The sequence below is a fragment of the Diadema antillarum genome, unplaced genomic scaffold, assembly GCF_040938485.1.
Source record: "Diadema antillarum isolate AM-2024a unplaced genomic scaffold, OU_Dant_1.0 seq00000663_RagTag, whole genome shotgun sequence".
Taxonomy (NCBI): domain Eukaryota; kingdom Metazoa; phylum Echinodermata; class Echinoidea; order Diadematoida; family Diadematidae; genus Diadema; species Diadema antillarum.
Genome location: NW_027271575.1, coordinates 367,501 through 393,826, shown reverse-complemented (window position 1 = coordinate 393,826; position 26,326 = coordinate 367,501). Strand labels below are relative to the sequence as shown.

At 38.1% G+C, this 26,326-nt stretch overlaps 1 protein-coding gene across 1 annotated transcript in view; it reads left to right on the top strand.

Annotated features, from left to right (window-relative positions):
- Nucleotides 1-26,326, top strand: part of LOC139736815 (uncharacterized) — a 118,028-nt gene that overhangs the window by 30,116 nt on the left and 61,586 nt on the right. The window lies entirely within an intron of this gene.

The window sequence follows — 26,326 nt, the reverse complement described above, 5'->3', positions numbered from 1 at the left end:
TTTCAGATCGGCGTTTTGAAACGCGTTTAAATGGAAAAATCGCATGAACGCAACGCAACTAAACACGTTTAGCGACTAAACGTGTTTAGAAACGCAATTCTAGTTTCGCATGAACGCAGCCTAAGATGAGCAGATAGAATAGAGAATAGAGAAGCAAAGATACTATAGCTCAATGGAAGATGGATGATTTTATGGAAGAAAAATTGAAAATATAAAGAAATATAAAGAAATACAAAAATACAAAATATAAGTAATAAGTATAAAAATGCTACTGAAAATAGCTTTGGATGTTGAAGACCATAAAATAATGTGTGATACATATACATAGATAATAGATAGATTGGATAGATAGATAGGTAGATAGAGAGAGAGAGTGAGATAAAGAGAGAATGAGGTAGGATTAGCAAAAGTAAGGTTATTGATAGATAAAGTGATAGACTGATGGACAAATGGGTAGAAAGATCGGGGGATATATGACATAAATATTTGAGTATATTTATGAATGACAAGGTGAAAAAGATAGGGCATAGACACCGGTAGAGAATGGGGGGTTCCCCATTAAAGGAAACTATATCCTGGAATTGGAATATACAAGCTAATCACACCATCCATGGGAAGTGAAACAGTGAAAGAAAGAAAAAAGAAAAAGAAAAACAAAATCATGGTTGTATGCTGCTAGCACAAGTCATCTCTCATTTCACAAGCTCTATTTTTAGTGAGAGCAACTGGTGAGAGGGATGCCTCTATCTGTAGAGATTTATTTTTCTACATCGGCCATAATTCTGTGATTGATGGATCTTGCGAAATAAGAATACAAAACAATAATTCCACTCTCCCTCTCTCTCTCTCTGAAGTTTCATCGCACATGACACCCATATCCTATGGTTCAGTGGTCTTTCTTTCCCCACACTACTATTAATTGATTGTAGATGATATACATTGTAAATACTTTAGTAACAGACAGTGTGACCCTAGTCTTTCTCATATATGCCCTCATGCTGTTGTAGTAGTGGAGTGCTGACAATCACAAATGTAGGGAGCTGACTCGGAGCACTTTAGCACAAGAGCCTATTGAGGTCTGCAAATACACCTTGTAATCTATACAACTGCACAGTTATTATTCATTAAACTGGCACATTACTCGTACTGAATAATTTAGTTGTTCACATTGATCAGTGATATTGCCACATTCAATCATCAGTCGTCAGTGCGAAGCATGTTCCAGTACGTTTATATATTACAAGCGTCTTTGAACGAACCTCTGCCTATTGGTCATGATTCTAGGTACCAAAATGATGGTAGCAAAATTTGCTGAGTCGAAGGGATTGAAATAAGGAATTCAGTCATATCTCCAGAGGTCCTCTTACAGGCTGGGAGTCTTCCTCTTATTGGCGGCTTGTTGATTCTGACCCCACGTTCATTTCTTTTACAATCTATAGGAGAGGGTCTTTGATGAAGACTAATGTGACCCTGGCTTACAGCCCTGTACTGATGTACGCCTACTAATTGACATTCAGATAATGTACTACGACCAGTGCTTTGAAGGATGCTGATGGGTAGGAATAGTGGAACAGCAGCTAGTTGGGAGAAAGGATTTTTTTATTTGGGGGGGGGGGGCAGGTAGTTAGAGGATGCATGATTTAGATCTGGGCAGTTTACATATATAATGGAGAACTAATAATGTTATGATAGGTCAGATGACCCCAGCAAATCATATACTTGAAGGCCCAGAGCCTCTGTGAAGCTCAGCTAATATTTGCTGGCAATTGCTAATGTTTTTTTTTTTTCTTAAATATTGGTCTATGGTACAAATTAAAAAAAAAAGCTGTGACTATTAGATTTTTGGTTGATTTCCAGCAGCAGCAGAAAAGAAAGAAAAGAAAAGAAAGACTATTACTACTATGTACTGCTACTACTACTACTACTACTACTACTACTACTACTACTACTACTACTACTACTACTACAATAGTACTAACAACAACAACAATGATAATGATGATAATAATAATAATAAGAAGAAATATATAAAAATGAATAACAAAAAATGAAAAAGAAATATAATGAACTGAAGAAAAAAGGAAAAGAATATGCATAATTTTACTTTAATAGATATGTGTCTAGGTAACAGGACTTTGATGGTATACATTGTTTGCTGTTGTCTTTCAGCAAAACCAGCAGTTTAAAGGGATTGTACAGTTATGGTTGAGACCTAATTTCAGGTTTCTAAACATTTTTTGGTGAGATAATGAGAAACCTCTTATAAAATGTGAAAGAGCATGTAATTCTATGAGGAATTCAACGTTTATTTGATGAAAATTGGTTTTGAAATGGCTGAGATATCAAAAAAGAGCGATTCTAATAAAGTGTGGGACCCACACTTTATTACGATCGCTTTGTTTTACTTTGTTTTTTGATGTTTCAGTCATTCCAAACCCGATCTTCGTCAAATAAACTTTGAATTCCTCTTAAAATGGTATGTTCTGTACTATATCATGAGTGTTTTCTTGGTATCTCGCAAAAAGTTAAAAACCCAATTCTCATCTCCACCAAAACTGTACTATCCCTTTAAGGCAGTCTCTAAACAGCCTGTAGGCCTATATATCCAATGTAAGGTAAATGTGCAATGGGATAATATTTGGGTGCAGGAGAGAGCTGAATGTGTTTCATGTGTTATTACCCAGACTTACACAAAATATTTGAATATTATAATACATTAATATTGAGATATGTACACATTGGGACATTTTACTGCCATATTCATTCCCATCCTACATGTAGAAGTGCTTTTGGTTATAGTGTATATACTTGATTTTTTGCTTGTTTACTTTGTATTATGATCATCTTTTGTTTGATGATGGAAATGCAGAATTGAACCAAATTAAATTAGATTAAATTAAATTGATGCACATGCATATTTTGTAATAATTACCTTACAAGTGCAAAATGCTGGTTCATAGCCAATCATTTTCCAGAAGTGGATCTCAGCATAATTGGTCTTCATTGGCCTGATTTTGCTTCAAATGATACATCTATTTAAGCTTTCATATTTCGTATTTGTTCTTTTTGATAACACATATTTTCTGAGAAACTGCCCAAAGTTTGTTTCCCATAATTATGGAATAAATACTATATATACAATGTATAAAACCCCATACACACAGATATACTGTATGGGCATGAGGTGACTCAACCAGAGATCTAGCAAAGCAACATTTTGAAGCATTTTTTTTAGGGAGGTTTATACAATGTTTATTTGCAGGGGATGTGTTTCAAGGAGTGATATTATTTACCACTCTATATGCTCAAATGATTTGTATTTCTGTCAGTCAGTCCTTCACACTTTTACCTTGCAGCAATCTTTGATGCTGAGTGACCTTAACACGTGATACAATAAAAGTGCTTTTATGATACGTCTATTTTAATTAGCTCAGGGTTCGCTTGACATCATGAAAGCTTGTTCTCAAAATAATGAGCCTCAATGCAGTGCTCCATTCTAGTAGGGAGATTTTTTTATCATTCCACTTATGCAGTGCATGTTCTATAGATTTGAGATGGCGGATTCTACTGCTTTAACTTTTATATGGAAATGTCACAATCTGTTACAGATGGATGTCACAAGAGATATATATTGATATATTGAAATTGGTAGTCAATAAACCGTACAAAAGCAAAGGAAAATTCAATGGGGGTGTGAAAATCATGAGAAGAAAAGATTAGAAAATGTTATGCATGCTGATGTATTAGTATAAAGAGCCTACAGTCCAGAGAGCTTTCATGTGACACGGAATTCTGGACATTGTCCACAATGTTGCATACTTTACATATCAGGCTGCTCAGATGGTGAGGCGGTGGTTTTTTATAAAAAGTAATGGGCCTCCAGGGGGGATGTACGGAGGAAAATGCATCACAGGTAAACAGGAATCAACACATGCCGCGGATGTGTTTGTGTGTGCGTGCATGATGAAAATAACTTGGAAGGGGCAGTGCCAGAGGATGAGCCAGATTTAGCTCCGTGCGGCACACGGCGTCGGCACCTCACAGAAATATTTGCACCCCACGCCAGGAAGTAGGAGGGTTGAGGATGAGCTCAGGATTGAACAACAACAACAACATGACAACATAAATTATAGCAACTGATACTTGTAGCAGCAGCAACAGAACAACAACAAACATTTTTTCATTAGTCATGGTGTTAACACAATGTTTTGGCTGACAGAACTGATACTTTGGTTATTTATACACTGCAAATGACCACCAGTAGACATACAGTATGTATTCCAACACTTGTACTACGTATGTATGCTGACAGGATAAGAATTGTATTTGAGTTAAAATATGGATTAAAAACAGAGAATGTTTATTTGGAACTCACAGTGGTGATTATGATAGCGTAGTGGTTGCAAAGGTTCATTAGCTCTTTATGCGCTACAGTATAAATCCCCTGTGTGCCACATTCTTTTGAGACTGCAATTTCACAGTCATGCTTTTGTAACCAATTTATCTGTTTTTCAAATCTTTGTAACTTTATATTAGATTGTTACACTGGATATGGAATGAACAAAGTTGCTGGAAAAAAAATCCAAGCTTTGCTATGATGTTAGTCTTATGTCAAATTTACATGATTAAAATTCTTTCAAATGACCAGTATAGCTACAATATTGTATATGTAGGCATGACTTTTGCACTCAAAACAGTGGAAGAAAATTAGAATTTACACGAAAATCCAATAAGGAACACCGCTTCATATTCAATCACCACACAATGCAAGCTACACGTGAGAGGAATGGAATCACGAGTAAACCTTTCATTTACCACACTGTGACATTTGGCGATTTATCGATCGTTTTGGGCGGGTTTGTGTGTTTGAGCAAAATACACGATCTTGGCACATTGTCAACTGAGCCAGGCGTGTGAACGTGGCACATACATGTACACTGTAATTGTAAAGAGTTACAAACTATCAAACCTATTAAAAGACACACATATTTTGACACATGTGCTGTGCTGAATGTGAAAGAGGACATTTGTAGGGGATAAAGAAAAAAACAAAGGAACCAACGACAAAAAAAATAAATAAATAAATTGTTCGCCCAAGTCTGTGATGAGTTTATACACATCTAGAAGTTGTAGTTGTTATACCTTTTTACATATTATGTTGACTGTTATGATTGCAGTTGTGGTGTCTAACAGGATAGGTACGTTCTTTAAATTTTCTTGAAATCTTACAACAAATTTATGAATCATCGGTGCATGTAGAGGCAATCGGAGGCAAATTGATTTGATGCCGGCAGACTAGGTAACCTCATTAGGAAGCATGAACCACTGCCATCCTCTGGGGCTCAATTTGTCCTACACATCCTGTTCTCAGAAAGTTGTTAGTTTGTATGGCTAGTGGTTCTCTTAATGCTCATTGAGAGCATTTCCTCATGATTCTTGGGGGTTGGGGTTATCGCGTGATGTTCATTATTCCGAAGGTTTGTTGATCCAAAAGTAAAATAGGGTTTATTAATCTGAAAATGAAAAGAAGGTGCGTACGAAAAGGACACTGCAGAATCACAAAATCTTGTTTTATTTTCCGAGCAGTGAACCTGTAGAATAACAAGCATTATTTTGTTTTCGGAAAAACAAACCTTTGGAATAACAAACCTCATTTCATTTTCGGATTAATAAACCTTCAGGTCATGAACCAACTGTAACCAGGACTGTCAGGGTAGCAGACATTTCCTTGTGGAAATGGTTTTGTTGAAAACATTGTCTTACTCATGATGCTACTCTGGATATAAATGTGATGATATTAAGAATAGAATCCTTCAGCAGGCCTTTAAAAAAGGCACACACACAGCACAACTCTGCTTTTGTTTTTTGTTTTGTTTTGTTTTTTATCAGAACCATATTGGAAAAGTGTAAAACAAAATTGCAAATTCTGTTTCCCTGTAGTAAAGTGAGCTTGAAGGAAAACACTGAAGTACAACTTGTAGAGCTTGAGATTGGAACTTAAGGGCTTTTTACACTTGTAAAAGTTTGCTTAGCCCCGGACCAACGGTGGGGCTAAGGGGGGGCCTTAGCCCCACCGTTGGTACGGGACTATCCTTAGCCCACTTTCTGTTTACACTCGTTTTAGCCAAAGTGGGCTAGCCCCACCGATAGTACGGTACTATCTGGCCCTGCAAAATAGCAGGGGTTAGCACCGCAATTGCGGTGCCAAGCAAGTGAGTGTAAACAGAACGAAAAAATAATCCTGGGCTAAGCGACGGAGACGAAGTCCGACCCTCACTGACCAATCAGAAACGAGGTAATCAAGTGCTGCCGGTGCGTGCGTGTACGTGTACAGTACACAGCGTAATTATGAATATTCATGTGGTTTGGAAAGTCCGGGGCTAAGAAATACGAGTGTAAAAAGGTCAGTTTTCTCCTTAGCCCCGGACAAGAGATAGTACGGGACTAATTGGCGAGTGTAAAAAGCTGAAAAATTGGTACAGGACTAACGATAGTCCTGGGTCAGAGAAAGTCCGGGGTTAAGAAACACAAGTGTAAAAAGCCCTATAGAGAATGACCTGTCTTGGTGCTGACCCATCTCTGTGAATGTAAACTAGATGTTTACATTCCCACAATGCATCATTCCCATCCCAAAATGGGTCAAAGTGTTTGGTAAATGTGATTAAACCACGTTTAGGCTGTGTCTGCTTGCCATGTTTACGTATATGACACATTGGGGGTTTTTGTTTTGATTTTTTGTTTTTCTCTTGACTCGTCATGACCTGAACAGGGAAAGCAGGTTTTGTTGCCATTAGATAACCATCTGATGAGGGCATACTAATGTAGGTATATATCATAGTCAGAAATCAGTGTATGATACTCTTTATATTTTCCGGTGATTGTACTGGTTGTTACAATCTTTCTGTCCTATCATTTTCGCAATTTGTTCCTCCGATCTGAGAGTGTTAAGTGCTTGCCGGAGTGTTCCGTAAGGAGGAGAGATATGAGGAGGGGCATATTTCTGTGACGAATGCAGAGAGACCGCCTCAAAGTGTCTAAACAACGCTGCCATCTAATCAGCAACTCACAGTTGCGTGTAAATGCATTCCAAAAAGAAGAAAACGAGCTGTCTTCTAGCTCCCGGTCATGCAAGTGGGAATCAGTTTATGATTTAAAGGAGCAGTTTGGATATAATATTAAGCTGTGTTGCTGATCATGGAAGGTAGCTGGGTCACAAAATGTTTTGGTAAGTGTGAGAGAGGGAATGTCCCATACTACTATATTTGTTGGCCTTTCTTTTTCATTCAGCTAGTTGTAGCTCCATAATTTAAGCATGTTTTCTACTCTTCCTCTAATATTTCCCCTTGATGTTTCTAAAAATCTTACTGATATTTTTGGAATTTTAATTCCCTTCCCTTCCCTTCTTTTCAAAATCTTGAAGAAGGTATCACTTTTACCAAAGTGCATATTAAAAATCCATCTCATACTGTACTATTAACAAGTTCATGTGAAAATTCGGATTCTATTACAGAATGCCTCTGACACTGTTTGTTAGGATCACTGCCTTTGATCACAGTTCTAAGGGAATATATATTGTAAATGTGAAAAGAGCATAGCTGACCCATTGAAAAAACATGGTGTAAGAAAGTTGATACAATGATTTTTTTTATGTGAGATTCTTTACGCTTTACCTGGTTTTACTTCCCCTAGGCTTTCTTATGCCCCCTTAGATGAATCCTTTATTCTGACTGGTTGAAATAAGGAGCGTGAATTCAGCAATTATTGTCAGCCCCACATAGTACCTAAACTTCCCCATAGTGCAAAATTGCCTTGTAGCATCTTGCAAAACTGCCCTGTAGTAATAAAATGCCTGTATCTCTTGATATCTAAAGTATATTATAAGATCAGATCCCCCAATACTGGAAACAATTCATGCAGAACTTCTTTATCGCAAACTCCACTTCGATGTATTGTCATTTTACTCACTAGCGATATTATGTAAATCTTTCCTCATAACAATAATTACTGAAGGCATCCAGGAATTCCGTAAAGAGGGGGGCGCACGCATCCCTCCCCACCATTTTTTTCTTTTTATTTCTTTTGTTTTAACAAAAAATAAGGGGGGAGGAGGGCGCGCCCGGTGCGCTCCTCCCTGGATCCGCCACTGTCTTTGGCATTCGCAAGATTCATTTCTGCTATGATGTCTCTTAAAATTTGAATGAAAATTCAGTTTTGCAAAACATGTGGATAAAAGTTTTATTCTGTTGACGCATTGGTTGGCTGAAATTACAAGGGTTAGAGTGCAATTCCTTCAATGGTCAATTGCAATTTTGTCTGAAGGTTTTGTAGGATAGGCATGTCAATTTGCTGCCATAGATGTTGAGTGGTAGTAAAGCTAGACATGGCACAGTTTGGTGTCACCCACATATAATGTACTGAGTTTTGTATAGGATAATATTCACTATAAAACTGCTTGTGTAATGAATTTTTCTTTTCTTCTTTTTCTTTTGTCTTCAAGTACAGTTTGTAGCTTACAATTTTAAGCCTAGGTCATTGAAACTTAAACTCTGATCTTGATACTGCCGTGTAGTAGAAGAGCTGAATAGAGTAGCTAAATTGTGTTTGTAAACCAATGAGAACACCCATGGCTTGCTGAGGAGTGCAAATCGGTGTCATAAAAGACCATACCCGAACACAAACATCACATAATGCGTAGAATGTTGGTTCGAAAGTATTCAAATGTTTGCATATATCCAAAAGTGTACTAGAAACATTCCTGTCCTGTAATGAGCTATGCAGTTAAGAGAGAGAGGAAAGGTTCTTATACTCGGCCCCTTGTGGACACACACTATGTATAGATTAAACCATCGTAGGCAAGCATTTGTGAGATTGATGGTACCATTCGTGAGACTGTACCATCATTAATGACATTCACATGTGGCATAACTTTGGCAAACTTAAAGCACTGGTGTTACTTCTTTATTTACATGTCTCAAAGATAATTTGCAAATTTTCCTTCTTTCCCCTAAAAGTGAATGCTGTGTGTCACTTCAAAATTTTGTTTAATGTGATGTAAAGACACATCTTATTACCTCCGCCAAGGGAGGAGGTTATGTTTTCATTACTGTTGGTTTGTTTGTTCGTTCGTTCGTTAGTTTGTTAGTTAGTTTGTCCGTGTGCAAAATAACTCAAAAAGTATTCAACGGATTGGGTTGAAACTTGCAGGAAAGATTGAAAATGACACTAGTAACAAACGATTAACTTTTGGTAGTGATCCGAGAATTTGGGGGAAATTAATGAAGGATTTTTGATATTTTGGCAGGTAGGGTCAATGAACTTGGGAGTTCAGGCTGCGCGTATTTGAGGTTTGCCTGCACGCACTAAAGTGCGTGCCAAAGATAAAGCGTCTTTGGTGCGTGCTCTAGTTTCTGCTGGGGTGAGGCGCGCCGTGCAGCTGAGGGTTTATGACGTATTGTAACAAAGGCTTCTATATTGGGAAATCAGGCAACTTTCAGCACACAATGCTATATAAGCAGTTGATAAGTTCGTATGGGTGGAAATCACTGATATCTCATGGAAGAACAAGATCAGTGGTGAAAATGATTTGCATGCTTGGCGGAGGTCTGCGCTCTCAGAGTGCTTCTCTAGTTTTTATTGATTTCATAACAAAATGGATGAAGGTATTGATACTGGGCACAGTTAGTACTCAGAGTGAACATACCACTCCTTGAATAAGAGTAAAATCAAACAAAATAAACAAAATGAGGGAAATAGTTGGAATCACATTTACGAGAAAATAATTGTTATAATGTGGTGTCATGGAGAGAAATTAATTCAAAAATATTTCCTTGTGCAGAGAGGAATGAAAGTTTGATTCTTGGTCAGTATATTTTGTTTTCTATTATTTATTTATTATTCAATTTATCATTTATTCATTCATTTATAATTCCTTTATATAATTACATATTCATTTATTTATATATATATATTTACTTATTTATTTATTCATTTATTTATTTATTTATGTATTTATTTATTTATTTATTTATTTATTTATTTATTTAAATTCATTCATTCATTTATCTATTCATTTATTTATTTATAGTATCCACTACTTTTAGACAGTGTCATTAAGAGCAGGGTCACTAGCCATCCCCAGGTGACTATATATGTCCCTATGAGGAGAACCACAAAAATACCAGACTGCATGGTAATGAACATGAGGGTATGGCTTATCCCCGGGATTTTAAATAGGCCATCCTATAATTCCAGGCAGGGGTGATGATTTTTAGTGGAGGGGTGTGGCTGAGACAATTTCGGGGTACAATGCTGCCCTCATAATCATTTATATGTGCTACAGATTAGGATGTGGATTAAATCTCTGAAGAGTCTGTGTTAAAGGGGTTGTCCCCAATGTAGATGAGAATTTATAGAATGCAGGTTATTAGTGACACACTCGAAGGAAGTCGTGCTCCAAATCAGACAGTTTTTGTGATGTGATGTAAAGAAAGTGTAAACATAGTTTGACAATTCGTTTATATCCTTCTACAACATTGAGAGAGCATTAGCAGGAACAGAGAATATTATATGATGTAAGAATTCTTAGTAACATGTAGAGGGAATGAATGCTTTACAAACAGGTAATCTTAATATCATCATACTATTTTGTGACATCAAACAAACAAGCAGTTGTTGTTGAGATTCAGTTTATCATTGTGATGCATGAAATTGACCAATGCTCAGGAAAGATTTATCACTCAGTTGAAGGGATATTGTCTGATTTTCCTCAAACTTTGATTTTGCTACACCCAGCTGTGGTTTGTCTAATAATGTTAATGGGAGGGTCAATTTCACTACATACACCCAATCTTGGTTTTGACAATTTTTTCTTTAAAGGACAAGTTCACCTTCATAAACATAAGGATTGAGAGAATGCAACAATATTAGTAGAACACATCAGTGAAAGTTTGAGGAAAATTGGACAATCGATGCAAAAGTTATGAATTTTTAAAATTTTTGTGTTGGAACCGCTGGATGAGGAGACTACTACAGCTTGTGAGTCATGTGCGTACAACAGTATAAAGAAAATGTAAAAGAAAATTCAACATATTTTCACTTTTTTCGCATAATAAAAGAGCCCTTGACTTGCCTCTTTCTAAAGGCAGGGGGAATAATATTACCAATAACATTTGTCGGTAACGAGTCAGGGGAATGTGTACTTTTTTCAAAAGATGGAATTTTGTGAAATTCTCTTTATATTTTCCTTATATTGTTGTACGCATGTGACATCTAAGTTATTCATACACTGCAGTAGTCTTCTCATCCAGCGGTTACTGCACAAAAACTTCAAAAATTCATAACTTTTGAACGGATTGTCTGATTTTCCTCAAACTTTCAATGATGTGTTCTACTAATATTGCTACATTCTCTCAATCCTTATGTTTATGAAGGTGAACTTGTCCTTTAAATGATGCTGATATGTGAGGGGGAAGAAATTCTTATTTTTTTCTATTTATTTATTTATTTATTTATTTATTTTTTTTTTGGGGGGGGGGATAAATATGCATGGATGATTGATACTTTTGTGATATCAATACATATGTTCTGTTAAGATATGATCATACTGTATATGCACATTCCCACAGGGTTAGTATTATCTCGAGGGGGGGGGGGGGGGGGGGGTGATAAACTCCCTCATACTGTTACATACATGTTAGACTACATTGATAGACAAGGCAATATTTGTGGTATGGTATGATGTACATACTATAGTTTCCTTCATTTCCTTTCAACCCTGTTGCTGGCTGGTCAAATTGTGGAGTTACACGACCTGGGCCCCATTTCATAAAAAGTTGATATCATGATGATAGCAACTCTTGCTGGAATGGCAGTTGTCATGGTAACAACAAAAATCCAGATTCCTGATTGGCTGTTGCTATTGGAAGTTGACATTCCAGCAAGAATTGCTATCCTAACATCTTTTATGACATGGGGCCCTGATGTGATGTCACTACACGCAAATAAATAATGACTTGGGTAATTGCTGCCTTATTATTATAGTCATGTGACTGCATTGTATGATTATTGAATGTTCAGTAGACCATTCAATATTTACTATAATTGTAGAATTGCGATGAATGATCAGTGATACCATGCATGAATGAGAGTCTATGGTAATTAAAGCCCAGTGTCAGAATATTACATAGTGCCCTCTGTTGTTAAAAATGTGGCAGGGAAAGGGGAAGTAGTGTAGTTTGTCTCATTAATTACTCTAGCAGATACACAGAGATATGGAGAGTCCACAGAACACACGCTGAAAATGCCAATCTTCAGGGAATTACATGTGTAGTAAATGTATGCTGTGCACACACGATAATCTAGCGTGTGCACATACATACTGTTAGTGTGTCATTCATCCACGGCAGTCGAGGAGTCACGCACAAAACCACTCGTTAAAATACACGTGAATAAGATTCACGGAGATTAGGCCCGATTCCTCGCACTACCAGGACATCTTCTCCGCCACCCCTTTCCCCAGCTTGATACCCTAATCACTTTTGTCTCAAACAGACAGCCTAATTTTTCCATCAGTTTGCTACCTATCAATCCCACCTCCTCCTCCTTCTCCCCCCTCCCCCCCCCCCCAACTCGTCTCCACCTGACTTCACCCCACATCCTTATTTTAGAGCAGCTGGCTGGTGATGCCCTTTTACGGACTGCGAGGGGAGTCTTCCATGAATTTTATGGGGGGAAAACGATACATGTGAGGGGGATCGAGAGAGAGAAAGATATCACGAGAGAACTAAGATATCTCTCAGTCTCGTATCAATATCACTGCAAAGGTTGCTTGGAGCTGAGCCCCGCCAAGTGATCGCCCATTTGAACTTCAGAATTCCAAGGATTGTACAAAGGATAAAGTTCACACCGTGATATATCTGGGTGCCTTATTGATTTGTTTATCGATACTAAAACTCAGTTTTTTGGGGGCAACGCTGGCACGCTGGGAAATGGGGCTTTTGATTTCGTGATTTGCGTTCACTTCTGAGACAGAACTTAATCACTCAGAGATGTGACAACTAATGCTAACATCGATAAGGAAGCACATCATAATGTGAGTATCAAATGGTTTTCATCTTGCTGGAAGTCGATGGTCAACAGTTGGTTGCCATTCACCTTCATAATTTGATACATGTATGTTATCTGTGTTATGCTGAGTGCTTCAGAATGCATTCATGACAGAAACTTGCGGGGGATCATCTGTTTGCAGTGACAAGTAGTCTTGTGTCAATACAAAAACATATCAAGGTATGTTAATGTAGCGTTGTTTGCTTGAATGGATTTATTCATTTCTTTTGAAGCATACTGCCTGCAATCTCTGCAATATATAGCAAAGTGGTGTAGAAGGAAGATCTACCTCACTGTGAAACCGAGTACTTAAAGGGGATGGCTAGTAACTGATCAGTGGGAATGCTGGGGGATGATTGTTCCAATTTTTGTGGGATTCATTTTGAGAGTTCATTATATATAACTATTGTTGTGTGAAAATTATTTGCTTCAGAATGGTCTCATATTCAAGTAATGTGCAGATTAATGCCCCGTCACTGACCAGGCATGCTAACCTGGAAACATTAAACTGCACATTACTTGAATATGAGACCATTCTGAAGCAAATAATTTTCACTCAACAATAGATATATATAATGTACTCTTAAATGAATCCCTCAAGGATTGGAATCATCCCCCAGCATTCCCACTGATTCCCACTGATCAGTTACTAGCCATCCCCTTTAACAGTCTGTTGTAACAAGTATTCCAGTTGATCAGAGATACCAGGTATGTTGACAGCATGAGGAGAAACACATAAAAAAGGAATTGAATATGCATTTTGCGTACCATATCAGATCAGAACATAATAGATTGAATGTTATCAGGCACTTTAAATCAGTCAGTTGATCAGTCATATATTTCTCTCACAAAAATGTTTTCGATCACCATGCTGGTATAATTGCTGTGACAGGGCTGAAAGTTGTAGTTGATAAATGTTTTGACAGCTAGGATACTAGTCACATGACATCGCAGATGTCTGTGGTCGGGCCAGTTGTACAGCTATGGACTATTAATAGTACATGACCTATTATGTGTAGCTGTGATGTCCATCAGAGCTGGATTGCCAAAGGGGAAGTTTTAGGATGGATTGCGTGATGGAAGTCCATGACTTCCTGCATTGAAGATTCTCAGGGCTTTCCATTTTTGTGTGAGTGTGTGGGTTTCTCTTTTTCTTTTTTTTTTCAACATGAAACAAGTGACTTTGTATTTCCTGCAAATCACTCAGTGATGGTAGCCGTATGTTGTTTGATAATGTCAAAAACATGGGTACGTACCTTCAAATGATGCTACAGTTGCTATTTTCACGTACAGATATTTTCCCGAATGAGGAGGTCACAGACATTTTTTCGGGATGTTGTTTTCGCGAATTAACACAGAGGCCTTTACAAGCGCACTATTACAAGTTCTGTACCTTGGCGCATGGTGACATTTTTGCGTGTTGTTAAATTTTCGATTCAACTGTGATTCACAAAATTCACGAAAATATCAGTTAAACTGTCAGTATTTTGTAACGAGTGTAAATTGTCAAATACGTTGGTCATACAATGTATGCTGTTGCTATGATTGTTTTCTCTATCTGATTTGGAGGTACAGTGTACCTGTCAACGATTAATGCAGTATGTCTAAGTTTTCATGATTTTTGGAATGAGCCAAGACAAGAGTTTACAGAAAAGATAGATATCATTTCATTCCTCCCTCCCCCCCCCCCCAAATTTTAGTTTGAGATTCCGAAGACTAGCTGGGCAGTACAACTAAGGAGGTACAGTTATGTAGTAGGCAAGCTATACCTCCTTGCCATGGTACAAACATGTATCTGTATACATGTAGGTGAAACGTACTGCTAATGATGAGCTGCTAGTGCTGTATAGGCCTACTGGTATTCATCACGCAGCCACCAGCAAAGATTTTGGTATGTGGGATCATTATGTTGAAGTGCGATGGGATGAATTCCTTGCACATAAAACATTATAATATTTCAGTCATTTGAAAGTATAGTAGAGGTTCTGGTATTGTGGATGATATACCTTTCCTGTTGCCATGGTTACCAAATGGAACCTTACCAATAGTACTGCATACACTGTAGGCCTACTGTATTCATCACATAGCCACCAGCACAGATATCGGTATGTGGGATTATGAAACATAATACTGATAGTAATTTGAATGTATAGTACAGACTCTGAGGTTCTGGTGTTGTGGATGGGATGCCTTTCCTGTTGCCATAGTTACCAAATGCTGTGTTTCCACTTCTATCACAATTTCCTGTCACTCTTTTCAAAGACTGTGATGAGTCTGATGGTTTGAAGGATGATTGTGGTGTAGTGTTTCAGCATATGCAAACCGCCACTCAAATCATGCGATACCAATTGGGGTTGTCCCACTGCCAAAAGTCAATTTGCTCTGTTTCCATTGAAGACACCATTTTCTTTACGTACATGGTAAGTCCAAGGCATTACTTTGAACATTTAATCCTTTCAAGTGCCCAAGCTCTTCACTTCTAAGTGTGTATTTTCCATGGTTTATCTTGAGCATTCAAGTTTATACTTCCTCTGAACTTGACCCAATAAAGTTAGACAGTGTGCTGAATGCATAGCTTTATGCCTCTTGACAGTAAAAGTCCATGGTAATGCATTTAAAGGGTTTCAATGAATCACTAGCAAATAATCTCTTTTCATTGGCAGCTACCATGTTCACAGGCATGTATCTATCTCTTCCAAGTTGTGAACAAAAGGAAAATAAAATTGTAGCTACATTGATTTGGTGACAAGCTACAAGGTAAAAGGATAATATTATTGTTGGAAAGATTGATGTCGGGCCATGAGATTTCCAAAAAGGCTATATTTTTGTGGCCCGATCGGGCACTTAAAATTCATAATTGGTTGTTATATTTCTGTTAAGTATTGGGCCACTACTTTTTTCAGGTTGGGGGGGGGGGGGGCATCAATAGGTCAGATGTAAAAATGTTTAGGGGCCCAAACTGGCTACCAGAGAGAGAGAGAAAAAAAAAAAAGGAATGTATTTGGCCCTGCATACAGTTGTAGACTTTCACAAGGTGTTTTTGATTTTTCCCAGTTTGTCCTGAACTGGTCAGTAGAACATGGAGCTACATTTTGTACATGTAGCAACCCAGGCTATTAAAATATTATAAGTTTTTTTTATAGAGCTGTACTTGTGTGTGGCAGACTGCCGAATGTATTTCAACGCATACATGTACAGTGCATTATTTGGCAAAACCTCTATTGTTTTTTCACGGCAGTGTAAACAGGAAGCTCACAATTTAGACGGCACACTTTTTTGTGTTGCATTTCAATGAGTATGGTCCTTTGTATTACAAAATCTTGCTGCTCATTAGAGTATACTATAAATACCAACTTTGCTCGTGACAGAAAGAACACATAAAAAAAGAAAAGAATGGACCAAGCCTTCAGATTTTTCTCCTGAAAGTGCAGTAGAGTGCATTTTTATATCTTTGGATCAGATTAACGTCAAATCTAAAGGCACTTAATATCAGTGCATGTAGTTTTGCACCGTTGTTGAAATACAGAATAAAAGAAAAGGAAAAACAAAAAGCAAGAACAGCAAAATTTTATTTGACGTCATTTGTTAATAAATGTAAATTGAGGTTGCAGTCTCTGCTTTGAGGGGGAAATTGCAATCCCTGTAGTCACTCATGCTCAGCTGCTGGTGCATTAACTCGTCAAAAGATGTGTTTTTAGGAATCGGTCTGAAGAGATTTGAGCATTCTCTGCGACATGCATTTATGGCAAGTGCACTTAGATTTCTACACGGCCTGGGTTACCATGGAGATATTTAAAAAAAGAAATAATAAAAGCTTGATGTATTCAATCAAGTTTATGGATGGTGAACTTCAAGCATGGTTCCCCACCATTTTGAATAAAGGACCACAAAAGGCAAATGATATAGAATGTAGGCCTACAGAATGTCTTTTAACGGCTGCTTTTACCAACTCCATGACCATTCAACCAAGGAGACCTGTAACGTAATATACTACTTGATCCAATCAGTCAGACAGCACTCAAGGTACATACATGTACATATGTTTGAATACAGGTGTATTATGTACATGTTGTAATATTACATATTATTACCTCCGCCAAGGGAGGAGGCTATTGTTTTTGTTACCCTTTGTTTGTTTGTCCGTGTGCAAAATAACTCAAAAAGTTGTAAACGGATTTGGATGAAACTTGCAGGAAAGGTTGAGAATGACACAATTAACAAGCGATCAAATTTTGGTAGTGATCCGAGAATTTTTTGGGAATTTATGAAGGATTTTCGATATTTTGGTAGGTAGGGTCAATGAACTTGACCCTACAAGTACCTTGGGGGTTCAAGCTGCATATTTTTGAGGTTTTCATATACGCACTAATGTGCGTGCCAAGTTTGTGCTCTACTGCGAGGCGCACCGCGCCTCTGAGGGTTGATGACGTAACAAAAGCCTTCGATATTAGGGAATTTGGATGATTTTTCGCATGCAATACATTGTACGTACAAGGCATCGGTGGAAATTACTGATCTCTGGAAGAACGGGATTATTGGTGGAAAGTAGCTGCTTGGCGGAGGTCTGCACCCTCAGAGTGCTTCTCTTGGTATTTATTATCATTATTATTATTAGATGAATTATTATTATTACTATTATTATTATTATTATCATTATTATTGTTATTGTTATTGTTATTATTATTATTATCATTATTATTATTATTATTATTATTATTATTATTGTTATTGTAATTATTATTATTATCATTAATTTATAAAATATTTTATTACATTTTTTTTTATGTCATGTAATGAAATTATAAGTGTACATTGATCACTAATGGGGCTGACTTAGCATGACCTCAGCCCTGAACACATTGGCAGAACATGGTTTTCAAGAGACACTTGTATTTATTGTAAATGTAGAGACAGGATTCTAATTTGATTTCAAGACATGGTGTCCTCTCTTTGCAGTGTATAATGTATACTAGTACTGGGCCCTGTTTTATGAAGAGTTAAAATTGATTATATACAGGGCATTCAGACGCAAAAAATTTATACTAGAACGGTATAGCTATACCAAAACGGTATAACTATACAATGAATTTATACGTCTGAACACTGACTAACGAAACGACGTATAACGAAATGACGTATAGCAAAACGATGGTCAGAGCATCGTTTCGAACTAGAACTCGATAACGAATCAGCATTCTGTGTGCGTCTGAATGTATGGTGACCATAGAACGGTATAACTGGGCGGGGCTTAATGGGAGCGCGCACGAAAGGTGACCCCACAGCTGTCACTCATGACTATAACAGCATGCGCAGTGGGAAACTGCACATCTATACAAGGTTTCCAGAACGGTCGAAATTAGTGTCTGAACGGTCTGTCGGCTATACGATGATTCTTTATACGTCGTTCCGTTATCGAGTTTTGGTATAAAATGGCATGCGTCTGAATAGGGGGATAGTTGATTTCAGCTGTAAGTCTAGAGCAGCCTGTGTGGTAAGGAAATTTAAAGGGTGTGTATAGTTACGGTCGAGGCGAGAATTTAGCTTTTAACGTTTTGCGAGATATTCAGAAACCACTCTATGAGATGTCAAAGAGCATGCAGTTCTAAGGGGTATCAAAAGTTTATTCGATGAAAATCGGTTTTGAAATGGCTGAGATATCCAAAAACAAAGTGAAACAAAGAGATCCTAATAAAGTTGTGGCATGTCGCCTTTTATTATTAGCACTTTTTTGGACATCTCAGCCATTTGAAAACCAATTTTCATCAAATAAACGTTGAAACCTTCTTAAAATTACATGCTCTTTCATATTTCATAAGAGGCTTTTCATTATCTCACTTAGGAATGTTCAAAACATGAATCCCCACCTCAACCAGTATTGTACAGTCCCTATAAATCGATTATATCTTTTGATAAAATGGGGCTCTGGTAATTTGCCGAGCTCTTTCATCGGCATTCAGTAGAAAATCCCTCCAAACTTGACCAACACTGCAGATGTAAGTTTAAAGGGATCGTTCAGTTTTGGTTGAGACCTAATTTCAGGTTTCTAACATTTTTTGGTGAGATATAACGAGAAACCTCTTATAAAATATGAAAGAGCATGTAATTCAACATTTATTTGTTGAAAATTGGTTTTGAAATGGCTGAGATATCCAAAAGAGAGCAATTCTAATAAAGTGTTGGACCCACACTTTAGTACGATTGCTTTGTTTTACTCTGTTTTTGGATGTTTCAGTCATTCCAAACCTGATTTTCATCAAATAAACTTTGAAACCCTCTTAAAATGGTATGCTCTGTACTATATCATAAGTGTTTTCTTGGTATCTCGCAAAAAGTTAAAAGCCCAATTCTCATCTCCACCAATACTGTACTATCCCTTTAATAGCAAGCTCACTCAGGTGTAGCAATTGGGCACCTCAGTCCAAAGGAAGATCATGTGGTGGCACAATGGGGATTAGGGGCATTACCTGGCAGATAATCCTAATCCATTGACAGTTTAGTGTCCAGACATCCCTGCCAATCAGGGAAGAAAGCTCTCCATCCTGTGTGCCAATCAGTGAGCAAAGCACAATAGAGGTTAAAAGGGATGGTACAGTTTTGGTGGAGATGAGAATTGGGCTTTTCACTTTTTGCAAGATACCAAGAAAACACGTATGAAGTAGTACAGAGCATACCATATTAAGAGGAATTCATCAAAGTTTATTTGATGGAAATCGGGTTTGGAATGACTGAAACATCCAAAAACAGAGTAAAACAAAGCGATCGTACTAAAGTGTGGGTCCCACACTTATTAGAATCGCTCTGTTTTGGATATATCTCAGCCATTTCAAAACCAATTTTCATCGAATGAACATTGAATTCCTCATGGAATTACATGCTCTTTCATATTTCATAAGAGGTTTCTCATTATTTCTCACCCAAAAATGTTAGAAACCTGAAATTAGGTCTCGACCAAAACTATAAGATCCCTTTAATAAACAGTGTGAGAACGAGTTCTTTTTGCAGTGTGAAATGGCCCACACACTGTAACGATGAAACCACTGCAGTCGCTGTTTCAAAGATGCTGCTACAAATACAGTTCGACCTCGATTATCCGGCCATGTCGGGACCGGCGCTCATCCGGATAAGCGAATTGGCCAGATATGGGAGACACAATGTTAATGTATATATAGCTGCCGTCCAAGCTGCCGTCCCAGTGCACTGGCAGCTAGGCAGATAGCGTACCCTGCAACGGTGGTGATGACTGCTTACTTTTACGTTGATAATGTGGTGTGAATTTATGTTAGTTCTGTCGGGAATATTGTAGGTAAATCGTGTGAGTTTTGTAGAAATTTCAATTGAGTTTAAAGTCACTGTTTTTTCTCAATTTTTGGATGTAAAAAAAAAAGTCCTTCACTGCGTGAACGTTGGGATAATAGAGATTTCCGGATAAAAGGAGGACGGATAATCGAGGTCAAACTGTAATAGATGTGTACTTATTGTCATTTTGAGCCACCTGCACATACTCGTTATATCAAAGCTTCTATCTACCACTGGTCATCAATCGAGACATCTGCAGGTGTGTTTCTCTGACCCAATCATTCCATCAGTGCAGATATCCAGAAACTACAGTGAATAGGGATTACATTATCCTCTTAACCCATTGACTGCAATGTCCCAGTAGATAGTACAATGTATGTGGCACAGCCCAACTTGGTCTGTGAAGAGTTTATGGGTAAAGCCTGGCAAGGACTTTCTGTTTGATACCAGTATGTGATACTGGCATCTATAAACATAATACATAGCATTATCAAAAGTATTTCCATCTCAAAAACTCTGTCCAACTCTACAAAAGGACAACATGTTTGTGCAATATTTGCCAACTTTCAATGCTACACAATGTAGATACTGTATCTGTATCAATGCATCACTCGATGCTTTTGAGTGATAAACTATATTGCCGGTCCCCATACGCACCCGTTGCAGTCACAGCCACTGCACGTGACATTATCGTTCTGCCATATGGCCTATGAGCATTTGGCCAATGCCTTGCTATAACAGTCAAACCTGTCTATAGCGGCCACCCAAGAGAGACAAAAAAAGTGGCCACTATAGACAGATGGCCACTATGACAGGTTCATTAAAATGCTTTTTCTCTGGTAGAGAATTGTTTTTAGTGGTCGTAGATGGCAGATTGGATGCTATAGTCATGTTGTCGCTTAGCAGGTTTTGACTGTATCAACAATGATTTGGACCCATAAAGCAAAAAGCATTGAATTCAATTTTCTAATCAAATGCATAAACAGGCGAAAGTCCGGAATGACGGAGTACATGTACTTGGTAAATTCTATACCGGGTGTCCCAAAAAAAGCGGAACGGTGGATTTTCAGTACCTTGCGTTCTAAAAGTGATATATTTTTTGACATCATTAGAAAAAGCATCTTCCGCAAAAGACCATGATACCAAAATCATTAAATTTGGTTCAGTACTTTTTATTCTACGCCAATTTCTGTAAATGCAGTCATTTTCAATTTTTTGCGACTTATGAGATAATAATTTGGGTGCGACACGCGTTCCATACGGTGAATTGTGTAAGCTCGTTGATCCATGTCAACGAAAGATACAGCTTTCATATTGGGAGCGCACACACACACAGACACACACACGCACACTGCTTTTTCCTGGCCCGTGCCCAATGTGAAAACTGTATCTTTTGTTGACATGGATCACCGAGCATACACAATATTCACCGTATGGATCGCGTGTCGCACTCAAATTATTATCTCATAAGTCGCAAAAATCCGGCGAAATTTGACAATGACTGCATTTTCAGAAATTGGCGTAGAATAAAAAGTACTGAACCAAATTTAATAATTTTGGTGTCAATGTCTTCTGCGGAAGATGCTCTTTCTAATGATGTCAAAAAATATATAACTTTTAGAACGCAAGGTACTGAAAATCCACCGTTCCGCTTTTTTTGGGACACCCGGTATAGGCAATTATTGTATATGTTTTTTCTTCACAGAAATCTTTTATAGTGGTGCAGTATTTTAGTCGTAAAAAAAGATAAGATCTCTCCTAAACTATTCCTGCAAAGCAGGGTCCACTGTGAACACAGGCACAAGAGACTACTGGTATCCTATTATTTCACCTGGGTGTGTTTGTGACTTTACACTGTGGACCAGCCCTTGGGGACTTTGGGACTTTACTTAGAACTGTAATCAAATAGTTGTAGAAATGATAATAATAATTAAAAAAAAAGATTCGCCAACTTCTAGCAGAGTGTGTGGGGACATGAAGAGTTATTAAAATCAAAGATCATTCCTCCACAAGACTACCCTTTGCCAGTATTCCTTGATGAGGGTAACATTTTCTTTTGTCTTTAGTTTGTGTATTTTTCTTTTGATTGACAAAAATGTCATCGCTCATTAAAGCTCAAATCTCTCCTATAATTGCGTGTGGACAGCAAGGATAATTGAACGAAAGCTTTTTGTACCGGACCCGGACAGACAACATTTTTTTTTTTTTTTTTTGTTAGCTGCAGGGCATTCGTGGTAATGATCTGTGCTCAGCGAGAGCTTAATGTGCTTACTGTTTACTCGCAGTTCAAACACTACGAATGATGTGTGTTTTGAGGGCCATCATAAAATAGATTTCTTATTTGTGCTCATCTCTCTCCGTTTTCGATCTCATTAGTGGTAATTACAGCCAGACAATCTACATCTGATTGCTAAAGACACGGAAGGCCAGGAGAAATACAAAAGACAAAATAATTCAACCCGGAAAAAAAAAGCAGTGAACAATATAAAAACCCACATGCATTGGGTTGATTATTTGCCTAGAGAGCAAGATTTTAACCCCTAATATGTGTGGCGTTTGCACATTCGACTCGGTGGATGGCTTGCCAACTTCGCATGTTTTGCACAAACGCACATCCGTGCAGAAACCAAGAACTTATTTTGAATACTGGTCATAGATAAAGAAGAAAAATAGCCGTAGATTTGCCAGACCCAGAAGGCATTATGAAAGGCGACTTGTTCATACTTCCTTTTTGCGTCAACCCACCCTCCTGTCATAACATGGGTACTCCCATGAGTTAAAACCTCTTTGCTGTCTTGAACCTAAACCAGATTCCTTGGCAAGTTTTCAGCAAGTTGCCCTTTTGTTTCATGCCGCAGACTAGCAGAACAGACAGTTTAGATCGACGTTTGACAGAGTGGACTGCGGCCTGATGATGCCATTTTATAGAGCAACAACGAAGGCTGTTACACTTTGTCTTTCTATTCACTGCCCACATCGAGGGTACAACATGAACTATACTCCTGTTGGGTAATATTTATAGCACACTAAACTTGTTCCTGATGTCCTGGCATTGATGTATGCCTTCACTACTTCTGCATACACCATCTGCTAGATTCTGAAAGGCATCCAATAGATCGGTAATCCAACTTTACTAACATACAAAATGTATTTCATATTCAATTACACACCTTTGTAACTAAGACCTTCCCTGTCAACAAAAACAGCTTTGATGAGGCTTGCCTTGTATAGCAACTAGTAATGCAGGCAAAGTGCATTCCAGGTATTTCAATGCATTGACTGGAGGCGGGGGAGGGTGGGTGAGGACTAGTGCTTGTGGTTGATGCGAGGGTCACTGCACACTGCACTTAGATCCCTTGAACCCCCCCCCCCCCCCCCCCCCCGAAAGTCATGGGTTTTGTTTGTTTGTTCTTTGATACTTTTTTTGGCTATAAGTAAAGGGGGGCTGTAGTCCCCCCCCCCCCCCCCCCCCCCCCCCCCCCGCCTCTTGGGGTTCCCTAGAGCCTCTTTGATGAAAAATATATCCATAAACTTGAGACCAGCTGGGCCCTGTTTCATAAAATTTATAATCAGTGACAAGTTGTCATAGTTGTTATAAGCTACTGAAATCCTTGCATCTGATTGGCTAACAGCAAATTTGTCACAGAAATGAGGCAGTTGTCTCTGATAACAAGTTTTATGAAATGGGACCCTGGTGTAAGTTCAAAAAATTTTTATGAGTGAGATTTTCACGACTCAACGTCTCGGCGCGCGCATGTGCTCGCGAGCTAGGGTGTGGGAGGGGTTAGTACGGAGCTTTTAAAATTTTTAGCTCTTAATGGTGCGATCAGGAGCAACTTAAGTGACTATTTTTTACTTATTTTGAAAGACAAAAGGGAAATCTACCTTCAGTTGCAACTATCACTTAAATCCTTTGAGCTATGCTCATTGTTAATAGGCCCAAGTTGCAGATTTCACCCAATGCGTGAGAAAAATGGGTGCCATGAGTGAGATCGTGAGACGGACCCTAAATGCTCGAGTCTCACGCAGAATGCGTGAGACTTGGTAGCTCTGCATTCTATCTTAGGAAGCAACTAAAGGTACATATTATGCTGACATGCATGATGGGTTGAATGGAACAAAGAGGATAACCACACAGATCTAGAAATCATGTAATATGACAGCCATGAAGGCACACATCTCACCCAAGCTATACAATTAACTGCACCTTGATGTAAATCAAAACTGATGTATTGGTAACAAGGGCATTTGGGTGATTCATAAACCACTTGTGAGTCTGTGGACTAGTTAGGTTTACACGCTGTTCCTAAACTTTATTTAAAGTTAAGGTCAAAAACTTAACTCTCGATGATTACCTTGTAGTTTAGCACTGTGTGGACGCACTCAAAAGTTAGCAATCTTCAAGTTTAGTCGATGATTAGAACCACAAGAGATCTTAGGGTAATTGCGCTCTTTCCTCGTAGTTTCGCTCTGTGTTGACACAATAATCAACAAACTTGTGAGTTAGTGTGAACCTTGTTTTTCGTTCACATCTTGATCAATCTCCAGCTTGGCTATTTTGTATGGGCACAAGGTCATCTAGCAAAGACTCTGAACTTGAGTATAATCTTCGAGTGGGATTCGCTCATAAGTTGTAACTTAAAGTTTAGGTGCGCGTGTGAACCCGCGTCGTGAATTCACGAGGGAGCTAATCATCGACAGTTAAGTTTTAGACCTAAACTTCAAGTTTGGCAACTGCGTGTGAACGTAACGTCTATGTAAAATGTCCCAAGCCTGCATCTTGGTGTTCTGTGTGTGTGTTATTAGCTGGCTGTCACTATCTGGTTTGCCTTTGGAAACATCTTTTCGTCTGTTGAGAATGAGAAGGGCGTTAAGTGGTGTTGAACACTATGGGTTTTGTGGCAACTTAACGCCCTTATCATTCTCAACCAACGTTTTATAATTCTCTGTCTCCTCACCCCATGTTTGTGTGTTTGTTTGTATGTTTGTTCCTAGAAAAATATGCAGTACAAAAATATTAAAAACAGCAAAAAAGTTAGCAAAGTAGATTCATGTTGCATGCTGCATGCCACTTTGATAGACACTACATACATTGTACGTATGTACTGTAGATGTATGCAATATCAAAAGGAATGTGTGCTCCTGGCATGCACTACAAATGTGTTCTGCTGGACAAATAGTCTGACCATCTTATGTGCACGTACTATATCTCATTATACCACATTGTATCTTTCACCTGTATGTATGTATGTCTTCCTGCATCAATGTACTCCTCTAGAAACAAGTGTCCTGCATGATGTATTATTCCCCTTTAATAACATTATAACTTCGTGTTTGGAAGTGCAGTGACCCTTTCACCTTCTACAAGTTGTTTCCGGGCATGACTATTGGTACTTGATGATTAACCATTGTCATTTTCACCGTTTCCGTTCACTATATGTATTCAAATCATGGTTGCTGTGCAGGATCTATAGCCACTCTATATCAAAGTTGATTTATGATGAATAGAATATTATACTTAAATACCTTCAAACGTAGGCTAGTAGAGGTCCTATCCAAATCCATGCTTAGATAAGTTTGAGAATTTCAAAGTTCCACATGTTTTTGTTTTGTTTTTTAATGAAACGGTGATATACAGTGTAAGTGTGGTGTCATCAGGGGGGCGTTTCATCAACGAGTTCGTCGGAGGTTTTCACCGACGAATTTGCTATCAGCCAATCAGACGCAAGGATTTCATTAGCTTTTAACAGTTGTCAGTTTAAATCCTTGTGTCTGATTGGCTGATAGCAAATTCGTCGGTGAAAACCTCCGACAAACTCGTTGATGAAACGCCCCCCAGCAGGTCTTATATGGTCACATGTTTATTACAACGGCAACTATTTTCATTGCTTCATGTATAAAAACATATATGATGCTCCAAACTACC